General features: G+C 36.4%; 1 long non-coding RNA gene across 21 annotated transcripts; it reads right to left on the bottom strand.

The window, feature by feature from the left end:
- Positions 1-645: 645 nt before the first annotated feature.
- Positions 646-12,083, bottom strand: LOC139961165 (uncharacterized). 21 transcript variants are annotated; one of them, XR_011790766.1, is made up of 20 exons: positions 11,856-12,082; positions 10,872-11,057; positions 10,510-10,600; positions 9,996-10,286; positions 9,636-9,726; positions 9,137-9,423; positions 8,777-8,867; positions 8,278-8,564; positions 7,913-8,005; positions 7,431-7,698; positions 7,070-7,162; positions 6,572-6,856; positions 6,201-6,293; positions 5,349-6,000; positions 4,502-5,146; positions 4,005-4,290; positions 3,643-3,735; positions 2,697-2,978; positions 2,553-2,635; positions 651-2,345 (listed from the first exon to the last, which is right to left on the bottom strand). It is a non-coding gene; the product is annotated as an uncharacterized lncRNA (long non-coding RNA). The 21 variants fall into 21 exon arrangements; XR_011790762.1 differs by having other exon boundaries at positions 650-2,345; positions 2,553-2,978; positions 11,856-12,083; XR_011790760.1 differs by having other exon boundaries at positions 650-2,635; positions 11,856-12,081.

Below are 12,083 nucleotides of genomic sequence, written 5' to 3'. Positions count from 1 at the left end.
TTTTTCAGACAGCAGGACAACAGAAGAAGACGGAGCACAGAAGAAGACGGAGCACAAAAGAAGATGACGGAGCACAGAAGAAGTGGAAGGGGGAATGTATTTCAGACAGCAGGACGGAGAAGAAGACGGACAACAGAAGAAGACGCCGGGCGGGGGATGTGGAAGGGGGGGTGAAATGTATTTGATGTTTTTTTAAATTTTTTTAGAGTTGTTTTTTCAGACAGCAGGACGACCTCCCACCCTGACCTCCGTCCCTCGTCCCGACCCGACCTCCCCGTCCCGACATCCCCATCCCGAGCCGACCTACCCGACCCGACCTCCTGTACCGACCTCCCGCTCGTCCTGACCCGACCTCCCCGTCCTGACACGACCTCCCCATCCCGACCTTCCCGTCCCGACCCGACCTCCTGTACCGACCGACCTCCCGCCCTGACCTCCGTCCCTCGTCCCGACCCCCCAGTCCCCACCCTCCCTGAAACAGACAAACAAACAAACAAACATCGAAACAGGCACACACATCGGACAAACAAACACACATCGGACAAACAAAGAAACAAAGAAACAAAACAAAAAACATCGAAACAAACATTGAACAAAGAAACAATGAAACAAAAGAAACAAACAAACAAACATCAAACATCGAACAAAAAAAAAACAAACATCGAACAAAAAAAACAAACATCGAACAAAAAAAACAAACATCAAAACAAAGAAACAAACATTGGACAAAGAAACAAACATCGAACAAAAAAAAACAAACATCGAACAAAACAAAACAAACATCAAAACAAACAAACAAACATGGAACAAAGAAACAAACATTGGACAAAGAAACAAACATCGAACAAAAAAAAACAAACATCAAAACAAACAAACAAACATGGAACAAAGAAACAAACATTGGACAAAGAAACAAACATCGAACAAAAAAAAAAAACATCGAACAAAACAAAACAAACATCAAAACAAACAAACAAACATGGAACAAAGAAACAAACATTGGACAAAGAAACAAACATCGAACAAAAAAAAACAAACATCGAACAAAACAAAACAAACATCAAAACAAACAAACAAACAAACATGGAACAAAGAAACAAAGAAACAAACATTGGACAAAGAAACAAACATCGAACAAAAAAAAACAAACATCGAACAAAACAAAACAAACATCAAAACAAACAAACAAACAAACATGGAACAAAGAAACAAACATTGGACAAAAAACAAACAAACATCGAACAAAACAAAACAAACATCAAAACAAACAAACATGGAACAAAGAAACAAAAAAAAACAAACAACAAAACAAAAGAAACAAACATCGGACAAACAAACATCAAAACATGGAACAAAGAAACAAACATTGGACAAAGAAACAAACATCGAACAAAAAAAAACAAACATCGAACAAAAGAAACAAACATCGGACAAACAAACATCAAAACAAACAAACAAACATGGAACAAAGAAACAAACATTGGACAAACAAACATTGGACAAACAAACAAACATCGGACAGACATATATCAAAACAAACAAACAAACATTGGACAAAGAAACAAACATCGAACAAAAAAACACAAACATCGAAACAAAAGAAACAAACATTAGACAAACAAACAAACATGGGACAAACAAACATCGAAACAAACATCAAAACAAAGAAACAAACATGGAACAAAGAAACAAACATTGAACAAAGAAACAAACATTGAACAAAGAAACAAACAAACATTGAACAAAGAAACAAACATCGAACAGAAAAAACAAACATTGGACAAACATGGAAACAAAGAAACAAACATCGAACAAACAAACATTCAAGAAGTATACTTCATACAAACACCACCATAGTTGTTTTCCTCCACCACCTTTGTTGTTGTTGGGTCCACTGCCAATCTTTATTGTCGTCATCCTCCTCCAACACCGTTGTTGTGTTCACCACCAATGTTCGTCGTTGTTGTGTCCTCCACCACCAACCTTTATTGTCCTTGCCCTCCTCCATCAACACTGTAGTTGCTGCTATTAACAAGAAAAAAAGAAATGTGTATCAAATCTAAACACACTATTTAATATGAACAAACATTGAACAAACAACATGGAACATACAATGTAAAGACATCGAACAAACACAGAATTGACATGATATATATGATGATTGAACAAATAAGGAGGACTATAACAAACGAACAAACATCAAAATAAACATCAAAGAAAAACCACATTTCTTGTTGTTGTCTTCCCCCACCAGCACTGTAATTGTCGTTGTGTTCAAGCAACCTTCGTTGTTGTCCTCCACCACCAACATTGTAGTTGTTGTAGTCATCTTCGTCTTTCACCTTCTATTAACAAGGAAAAGAGAAATGTATCAAATCTGAACAAAATATTAAATATTAACAAACAAACAACGGACAAACAAACAAACATCGAACAAATATCAAACAAACAAACTTATGAACGAACAATTGCAAAACACCGAACAAACTTCGAATTGACATCGAACAAACAAATATCTAAGAAATAAACATAGAACATTGGAGAAACACCACCTTTGTTGTTGTACTCCCCCACCAAACGTCATTGTCCTTGTGTTCGCCACAAATCTTCATTGTTGTCCTCCTCCAACAACAACCTTCATTGTACTCCACCGTAGTTGTTCTCCACCTTGGTTGTCATCCTCCACCACCTACAACCTTCATTGTAGTACTCCACCTTAGTTGTTCTCCACCTTGGTTGTCGTCCTCCACCACCTACATTTGTTGTTTTCCTCTACCACCTTTGTTGTCGTTGGGTCCATTGCCAACCTTCATTGTAGTACTCCACCTTGGTTGTTGTTCATCACCACCATCCTTGGTCATTGTTCACCACCACCATCCTTCGTTGTCATCCTCCACCACCTTTGTTGTCGTTGGGTCCACTACCAACCTTGATTGTCGTCCTCCACAGCGGTTGTTGCTGTTGTGTTCACCACCAACCTTCGGACAAACGAAGAAAAATGTTGTCGTCCTGTCCAACAAAATCATAATAAACTCATACAATATTTAAAAATGGTGCATAGTAGATGATGGATGACATACAGATGGTAGTGCTGATAATCTTTTGTTGTCGATTAGGCCTAATCCCATAGCTCTTCTGGCGATTATTCGGTTAAAGTTATGATGTCATTACATTGCAGGAATACAGTAAAAGCAAACCTTTCTCCATGGTGCACTGTCTTTATTTGTTCTTACGTGTTTTTACCAAACAAAACCTGTGAACAACTTTTAATACACAAGGCTACTACAACTACAATAAACATATAAATATATAATATGTGATGATTAGTATGCAAGAGTTTTCTGTAGAAGGACATTCAACGTTCTAGGCTAGGCTCTAGCCTAGTGCGATAGCAGGCACATATTTTGCACATTGAAATTAAATACACTGCAAGTATTGCTAGGACAGAATGTTGCACTGCAGAACAAGCCTATTACTGACAAGTAAACGCATGGATCTAACCGGAACAGGTGATATTAACTGACAAACTGCCTTAGTGTTCTTTTTTAAAAATTGGCTTTTTTTCAAAAGCAGATTTTTAGTGCTAGCATGTGGTCAAGAAATCAAACTGCTACTATGCAAGAGAAAATGTTTAATACATACAAACAATTTTGAAGGCACTTGTGGGTTGGTTGTTGGCGACTGGTTCTTTGGTCGATGGTAGCGGATGTTAGTGGCTTTTTAGCTGGAGAAAACCTGCAAAGTCGATCAAATATCAATTAGAAAATCATGATGAATTATACATCAGATGTTGCAATAATATAAAACACTCATAAAATGCATGTCAGACTTTAAAAACAAAATTCATACAACATTTAATAATGGTGCATAGAAGATTGTAAATGATGGATGACATATAGTTGATTATGGATGAATGGGTGGTAGATGATTGGTGGGGGGAAGTGGAATGTTGATAATGGTCCTAACAAAACGACAATATTTCATTTAAAAGTATGAAAGAATACTCATTAAAGTCTGCAGCAACGGTCTATGGTGGTAAAAGGCTGATTGGTTCACCAGTCAATTGGTTGGTGGGTTGTGGATGTTCGCAGACTTGTTGCTTGTTTGATGGCTGGTGAATGGTGGAAGTGCCTGGTGTATGGTAAAAGAAGTTGCAGTAGGTGGTGGCTGGGAAACACCTGCATGTCTGGTGACACAATGCTAGTTGGTTCAGTTTTGGTTAGGAACTGGCTGAAGACTATTTTGTTTGGTGGCTGTTACTGGTGGGAAGTCAACATAGTTGGGGAAAGCCTGCAATATAGAAAATACAAAAGAGTGATCAAACTTCCTATATCAAATGATGCAATAATATCAAATTTAAAACACTACAAAAAGAACTACATATTTAACTATTTTACAGCATGTATTAATGTTGGATGACACAAACCTACAATACTTTAAATAGAAAGTATATGTATATAAAACATTCAACAAAATCTGAAAAAAAATGTTTAATACATACAAACAATTTTGAAGGCACTTGTGGGTTGGTTGTTGGCGACTGGTTCTTTGGTCGATGGTAGAGGATGTTAGTGGCTTTTTAGCTGGAGAAAAACTGCAAAGTCGATCAAATATCAACTAGAAAATCATCATGAATTATATATCAGATGTTGTAATAATATAAAACACTCATAAAATGTATGTCAAACTATTTAAAAACAAAGTTCATACAACATTTAATAATGGTGCATAGAAGATTGTAAATGATGGATGACAGATAGTTGATTATGGATGATGGATGAATGGATGGTTGGGGGAAGTGGAATGTTGATAATGGTCCTAATAAACGACAATATTTCATTTAGAAGTATGAAAGAATACTCATTAAAGTCTGCAGCAACGGTCTTTGGTGGTAAAAGGCCGATTGGTTTGCCAGTCAGTTGGTGGGTGGGTTGTGGATGTTCGCAGACTTGTTGCTTGTTCGATGGCTGGTGAATGGTGGAAGTGCTTGGTGTATGGTAAAAGAAGTTGCAGTAGGTGGTAGCTGTGGAATGCCTGCACGTCTGGTGACACAATGCTGGTTGGTTCAGTTGTGGTTAGGGACTGGTTGAAGACTATCTTGTTTGGTGGCTGTCACTGGTGGGAAGTCAACATAGTTGGGGAAAGCCTGCAATATAGAAAATACAAAAGAGTGATCAAACTTCCTATATCAAATGATGCAATAATGTCAAATTTGAAACACTACAAAAAGAATACATATAAAACTATTTAAAAGCATGTATTAATGTTGGATGACACAAACCTCAAATAGAAAGTATATGTATGTAAAACATTCAACAAAATCTGAATAGAAAATGTTTAATACATACAAGCAATTTTGAAGGCACTTGTGGGTTGGTTTTTGGTGCCTGGTTCTTTGGTCGATGGTAGGGATGTTAGTGGCTTTTTAGCTGGAGAAAACCTGCAAAGTCGATCAAATATCAACTAGAAAATCATGATGAATTATATATCAGATGTTGTAATAATATAAAACACTCATAAAATGTATGTCAGACTATTTAAAAACAAAGTTCATACAACATATAATAATGGTGCATAGAAGATGGTAAATGATGGATGACATATAGTTGGTTATGGATGATGGATGAATGAATGGTAGATCAATGGTGGGGGGAAGTGGAATGTTGATAATGGTCGTAATAAAACAACAATATTTCATTCAGAAGTATGAAAAAATACTCATTAAAGTCTGCAGCAACGGTCTATGGTGGTAAAAGGCTGATTGGTTTGCCAGTCGGTTGGTGGGTAGTGGATGTTCGCAGACTTGTTGCTTGTTCGATGGCTGGTGAATGGTGGAAGTGCGTGGTGTATGGTAAAAGTAGTTGCAGTAGGTGGTGGCTGTGGAATGCCTGCATGTCTGGTGACACAATGCTGGTTGGTTCAGTTGTGGTTAGGGACTGGTTGAAGACTATCTTGTTTGGTGGCTGTTACTGGTGGGAAGTCAACATAGTTGCGGAAAGCCTGCAATATAGAAAATACAAAAGAGTGATCAAACTTCCTATATCAAATGATGCAATAATGTCAAATTTGAAACACTACAAAAAGAATACATATAAAGCATGTATTAATGTTGGATGACACAAACCTACAATACTTTAAATAGAAAGTATATGTATTTAAAACATTCAACAAAATCTGAATAAAAAATGTTAAATACATACAAGCAATTTTGAAGGCACTTGTGGGTTGGTTGTTGGTGACTGGTTCTTTGGTGGATGGTAGAGGATGTTAGTGGCTTTTTAGCTGGAGAAAACCTGCAAAGTCGATCAAATATCAACTAGAAAATCATAATGAATTATATATCTGATGTTGTAATAGCATAAAACACTCATAAAATGTACATCAGACTATTTAAAAACAAAATTCATACAACATTTAATAATGGTGCATAGAAGATTGTAAATGACAGATGACAGATAGTTGATTATGGATGATGGATGAATGGATGGTAGATGATTGGTTGGGGGAAGTGGAATGTTGATAATGGTCCTAACAAAACGACAATATTTCATTTAAAAGTATGAAAGAATACTCATTAAAGTCTGCAGCAACGGTCTTTGGTGGTAAAAGGCCGATTGGTTTGCCAGTCAGTTGGTGGGTGGGTTGTGGATGTTCGCAGACTTGTTGCTTGTTCGATGGCTGGTGAATGGTGGAAGTGCTTGGTGTATGGTAAAAGAAGTTGCAGTAGGTGGTAGCTGTGGAATGCCTGCACGTCTGGTGACACAATGCTGGTTGGTTCAGTTGTGGTTAGGGACTGGTTGAAGACTATCTTGTTTGGTGGCTGTTACTGGTGGGAAGTCAACATAGTTGAGGAAAGCTTGCAATATAGAAAATACAAAAGAGTGATCAAACTTCCTATATCAAATGATGCAATATTATCAAATTTAAAACACTACAAAAAGAACTACATATTTAACTATTTAACAGCATGTATTAATGTTGGATGACACAAACCTACAATACTTTAAATAGAAAGTATATGTATTTAAAACATTCAACAAAATCTGTATAAAAAATGTTAAATACATACAAACAATTTTGAAGGCACTTGTGGGTTGGTTTTTGGTGACTGGTTCTTTGGTGGATGGTAGAGGATATTAGTGGCTTTTTAGCTGGAGAAAACCTGCAAAGTCGAACAAATATCAACTAGAAAATCATCATGAATTATATATCAGATGTTGTAAAAATATATAACTCATAAAATGTATGTCACACTATTTAAAAACAAAGTTCATACAACATATAATAATGGTGCATAGAAGATGGTAAATGATGGATGACAGATAGTTGATTATGGATGAATGGATGGTGATGATTGGTGGGAGGAAGTGGAATGTTGATAATGGTCCTAATAAAACGACAATATTCCATTCAGAAGTATGAAAGAATACTCATTTAAGTCTGCAGCAACGGTCTATGGTGGTAAAAGGCTGATTAGTTCGCCAGTCAATTGGTTAGTTGTGGATGTTCGCAGACTTGTTGCTTGTTTGATGGCTGGTGAATGGTGGAAGTGCCTGGTGTATGGTTAAGTAGTTGCAGTAGGTGGTGGCTAGGGAATGCCTGCACGTCTGGTGGTTGGTTCAGTTGTGGTTAGGGACTGGTTGAAGACTCTTGTTTGGTGGCTGTTACTGGTGGGAAGTCAACATAGTTGGGGAAAGCCTGCAATATAGAAAAAACAAAAGAGTGATCAAACTTCCTATATCAAATGATGCAATATTATCAAATTTAAAACACTACAAAAAGAACTACTAATTTAATTGTTTAACAACTTGTATTAATGTTGGATGACACAAATTTCCAACAATACTTTAAATAGAAAGTATATGTTTTTAAAACATTCAACAAAATCTGAATAAAAATGTTTAATACATACAAACAATTTTAAAGGCACTTGTGGGTTGGTTTTTGGTGCCTGGTTCTTTGGTGGATGGTAGAGGATGTTAGTGGCTTTTTAGCTGGAGAAAACCTGCAAAGTCGATCAAATATCAACTAGAAAATCATCATGAATTATATATCAGATGTTGTAATAATATAAAACCCACATAAAATGTATGTCAGACTATTTAAAAACAAAATTCATACAACATTTAATAATGGTGCATAGAAGATGGTAAATGATGGATGACAGATAGTTGATTATGGATGAATGAATGGTAGATGATTGGTGGGGGAAGTGGAATGTTGATAATGGTCCTAACAAAACGACAATATTTCATTTAAAAGTATGAAAGAATATACTCATTAAAGTCTGCAGCAACAGTCTATGGTGGTAAAAGGCTGATTGGTTCGCCAATCAGTTGGTTGGTGGGTTGTGGATGTTCGCAGACTTGTTGCTTTTTTGATGGCTGGTGAATGGTGGAAGTGCTTGGTGTATGGTAAAAGTAGTTGCAGTAGGTGGTGGCTGGGAAACGCCTGCACGTCTGGTGACACAATGCTGGGTTGGTTCAGTTTTGGTTAGGGACTGGTTGAAGACTATCTTGTTTGGTGGCTGTTACTGGTGGGAAGTCAACCTAGTTGGGGAAAGCCTGCAATATAAAAAATACAAAAGAGTGATCAAACTTCCTATATCAAATGATGCAATAATATCAAATTTGAAACACTACGGAAAGAAATGCATATAAAACTATTTAAAAGCATGTATTAATGTTGGATGACACAAACCTACCATATTTTAAATAGAAAGTATATGTTTTTAAAACATTCAACAAAATCTGAATAGAAAATGTTTAATACATACAAACAATTTTGAAGGCTTGTGGGTTGGTTGTTGGTGACTGGTTCTTTGGTGGATGGTAGAGGATGTTAGTGGCTTTTTAGCTGGAGAAAACCTGCAAAGTCGATCAAATATCAATTAGAAAATCATGATGAATTATATATCAGATGTTGCAATAATATAAAACACTCATAAAATGCATGTCAGACTTTAAAAACAAAATTCATACAACATTTAATAATGGTGCATAGAAGATTGTAAATGATGGATGACATATAGTTGATTATGGATGAATGGGTGGTAGATGATTGGTGGGGGGAAGTGGAATGTTGATAATGGTCCTAACAAAACGACAATATTTCATTTAAAAGTATGAAAGAATACTCATTAAAGTCTGCAGCAACGGTCTATGGTGGTAAAAGGCTGATTGGTTCGCCAGTCAGTTGTTTGGTGGGTTGTGGATGTTCGCAGACTTGTTGCTTTTTTGATGGCTGGTGAATGGTGGAAGTGCTTGGTGTATGGTAAAAGTAGTTGCAGTAGGTGGTGGCTGGGAAACGCCTGCACGTCTGGTGACACAATGCTGGGTTGGTTCAGTTTTGGTTAGGGACTGGTTGAAGACTATCTTGTTTGGTGGCTGTTACTGGTGGGAAGTCAACCTAGTTGGGGAAAGCCTGCAATATAAAAAATACAAAAGAGTGATCAAACTTCCTATATCAAATGATGCAATAATATCAAATTTGAAACACTACGGAAAGAAATGCATATAAAACTATTTAAAAGCATGTATTAATGTTGGATGACACAAACCTACCATATTTTAAATAGAAAGTATATGTTTTTAAAACATTCAACAAAATCTGAATAGAAAATGTTTAATACATACAAACAATTTTGAAGGCTTGTGGGTTGGTTGTTGGTGACTGGTTCTTTGGTGGATGGTAGAGGATGTTAGTGGCTTTTTAGCTGGAGAAAACCTGCAAAGTCGATCAAATATCAATTAGAAAATCATGATGAATTATATATCAGATGTTGCAATAATATAAAACACTCATAAAATGCATGTCAGACTTTAAAAACAAAATTCATACAACATTTAATAATGGTGCATAGAAGATTGTAAATGATGGATGACATATAGTTGATTATGGATGAATGGGTGGTAGATGATTGGTGGGGGGAAGTGGAATGTTGATAATGGTCCTAACAAAACGACAATATTTCATTTAAAAGTATGAAAGAATACTCATTAAAGTCTGCAGCAACGGTCTATGGTGGTAAAAGGCTGATTGGTTCACCAGTCAGTTGGTTGGTGGGTTGTGGATGTTCGCAGACTTGTTGCTTTTTTGATGGCTGGTGAATGGTGGAAGTGCTTGGTGTATGGTAAAAGTAGTTGTAGTAGGTGGTGGCTGGGAAATGCCTGCACGTCTGGTGACACAATGCTGGTTGGTTCAGTTGTGGTTAGGGACTGGTTGAAGACTATCTTGTTTGGTGACTGTAAATGTTGGGAAGCCGACACAGTTACAGTGGATGCTAACTGGGAAAAGCGTGCAATAAAGACAAAACGCAAGAGTGCATCAAACTTACTATATCAAATGATACAATATTATCAAATTTAAAACACCCAGGAAAGAAATACATATAAAACTATTAAAAATCATGTACTACTGTTGGATGGCACACAATTCAATATTTTAAATAGAATGTATATGTACTTAAAACATTCAACAAAATCTGAATAGAAAATGTTGAATACATACAAACAATTTTTAAGGCTTGTGGGTTGGTTGTTCGTGACTGGTTCTTTGGTGGATGGTAGAGGATGTTAGTGGCTTTGGAGTTGGACAAAACCTGCAAAGTCGATCAAATATCAATTAGAAAATCATGATGAAATATATATCAGATGATATAATAATATAAATTCTGTATGTCAAACTATTAAAAAAAAATTCAATCAACATTTAATAATGGTGGATAGTGGATGATAGATGATGAAGAAATGGCAGATGGTTTATTATGGACGGTGAAATGTTGGTCGACGTAACTTAATTGTTAATGTTGGCCTTAAATAAATAGCAACATATATCAAATAGAAGTATGAAAGAATACACATTTCACTCGCATATATTTAGTTAAATATAGTAAAGGCTGGTTGGTCAGTCGGTTGGTGTGTGGGTCTGGGAAGATTGCAGAACTCGATGCTTGTTTAATGGCTCGGGACTGGTGAAGGTTTCTGTTGACAGTTCCTGGTGCATGGTAAAAGTAGTTGCAGTGGATGCTGGCTGGAGAAAGCATGCATTATGCATATCTGGTGGTTAACAGCAAACAGCTCTCAAAATATGTTTAACTATACTGGCCAAGACTGGTCTGGGCAACAGCAGTACAATTAATATTGTTATCATCTGCTAATGGTCTTGACAATGTTCTTTGTTTTTCATGATACCCCTTCCCATGAGGTTTCTACATATTGCAATTTAGGATAAACTTAAACCACTGAAGTTGCAACCATTCGCCTATAATGACAAAATGCAAATGTATAGTAAATAAATGAAATTTGGGTGGTACTAATTAAGCTTGAGACTATCAGTGACTTGATTTTAATAAACGACACCAGTAATACACTGTTGCGTCGGTTAATTAATGTGAACAACTATTTCAAGTTTCTTGTGAAGTCAACGTATTGTGCCGTCAGCGACGCCACTTGTACAAAAAAACTAAGTATGGTCTTTTTCTCCATTTAAGTTTTGGGATTTAAGTTATCACGAAAAATTCTGCATGCTATTCAATATAATTATTTTTCTCATACTATATGGTAGGCATGTCTGCTATAATTTAATCATGCTTTCTATTTCAGTTTATCGAGCGAGAAACAGCCTAACAGGGTTTATCGACTCTGTGAACAACAACTTTTCTTCAATATGAAAACATGTCTTTCATGTGTTATAGTTTCTTTTTTTATCGGCGATAAACTGAGTTTTTCGAATAATTGCACATTAGGCTTGGCTTGTCATATAGACGTATCCCATAAAATAAAAAAAGGGCCCAGAAAGACGCATGTATAAACTAAAAAAATCATTTCCAAATTTCAATCCGGAGTAATACTCACATTCACTGCAAAGCAGCGCTCATCCTAGTCCAGAGAGTCCAGAGAGTTGATTAGGTGCACTCCGCTCCGCGCTATGCAAGCTAAATGATTTCCCCGCCTCGTGTGTGAGTCGCGTGCCATACTCATGAATATGCATGTTTCTTGTCTGGTCATTCATCAAATTCATTCAACCATCGAGATGAACCTGTTGAAGATTAACTGATGGAATTCGTATTGTCAATTGTTGTA

Source organism: Apostichopus japonicus, chromosome 20, assembly GCF_037975245.1.
Source record: "Apostichopus japonicus isolate 1M-3 chromosome 20, ASM3797524v1, whole genome shotgun sequence".
Classification (NCBI taxonomy): Eukaryota; Metazoa; Echinodermata; class Holothuroidea; order Aspidochirotida; family Stichopodidae; genus Apostichopus; species Apostichopus japonicus.
The sequence above is the reverse complement of the archived record's forward strand: the minus strand, read 5'-3'. Positions and strand labels throughout refer to the sequence as shown.